Source organism: Arachis ipaensis, chromosome B09 (assembly GCF_000816755.2).
Source record: "Arachis ipaensis cultivar K30076 chromosome B09, Araip1.1, whole genome shotgun sequence".
NCBI lineage: Eukaryota > Viridiplantae > Streptophyta > Magnoliopsida > Fabales > Fabaceae > Arachis > Arachis ipaensis.
The window spans coordinates 117071714-117073058 of NC_029793.2; the positions used below are offsets into that span (position 1 = coordinate 117071714).

The 1345-nt window shown below is 41.0% G+C and overlaps 1 pseudogene; it reads right to left on the reverse strand.

Moving 5' to 3' along the window:
* Positions 67-1339, reverse strand: LOC107615824 (annotated as a pseudogene).

Below are 1345 nucleotides of genomic sequence, written 5' to 3' on the forward strand. Positions count from 1 at the left end.
AACATAGTCTTCTTTGTTATTATTAGAAAATGACTAAAGAACAAGGAAAAAATCTAAGGACCAACAATCTTGTACTATTAGATATAGTCTTATACTATTAAAAATACTGATCATGACTAATTGATGGTAATAAATCATAAAATCCCCTGCCCCAGTACTCTTCCAATTGCAGGTGCAGAATGCACATGATGTTACAAAGACACGATGGTACCACTTCACGGTGATCGCGGGATGGATTTCTTCACAGATGCCTACGACCTTTTATGCATCTCCCTCGTAACCAAGCTCATTGGCCGCTTGTACTACTAGAATGGCTCCAACAACCCCAGTTATCTTCTGTCCAATATTTCCTCTGCCATCAATGTTGCATTCTGCAAAAATGAGTTTAGTGGGTTTCAATGTTTTGGTTTTTGGATTGGTCCTTGTGAATGTGCCAGTGTAATGAAAGGCTATGGATATGCCATTTGACAGTGATGTCTTTACTGTTTCTCTGGTTACAATGCTCCGCAGTAAGTTCATATAACGCAAGGTGATCATGAGGGAAAAGCAGTGATTGTGTCGTCGGTGACAGTGATGAATCAGGTTCCAGCAAAGTGTGATACAGTGACTAAGAGTTTTATTTGAATCATATGTTTGACCAAGATCACCAATGACACCAAAAGTGTATGGCACATCAGAACCAACTTGAAGAGGAGTCACAAACCAAAATTATCTCGTTGTGTTCGAGATTCCAACTTCATAGTAGTATTTGGCGTTGTACTCCAAATTTATGACGGTGCAATGATGAATAAAACAAGATGAGTAATTGAAGTATCTATACGTAACATGTCTTCCCTTAGCAATTAGCTTCTTTTGCTTACTGTTCTCGCTCCAGTATTGCACTTTGCTGGAGCCTGGTTCATCACCGCTGTCCATGATACAATCACTGTTTTTTCCTCGTGATCACCTTGCATTTGTATGAACCTTTTGGAGAGCATTGTAATTAGAGGAATAGCAAAGACATCACTGTCAAGTGGCATATTCACAGCTTTCTCTTCTTTCCTCCTAAGGAAGGTGTTTGTTGATCCTCCATTACACAATACTGCCACATTCACAAGAACCAATCCAAAAACCAAAACCTTGGAACCCGAACCCATTCTTGCAGAATGCAACATTGATGGCAGAGGAAATATTGGACGGAAGAGAACCGGAGTTGTTGGAGCCATCGTAGTAGTACAAGCGGGCAAGGAGCTTGGTGACGAGGGAGATGCAAAAGAGGCCATAGGCATCGGTGAAAAAACCCATCCCATCGATCACAATGGCCGTGAAGTGATACCATTGTGTCTTTGTAACAAGTGCATTCCGC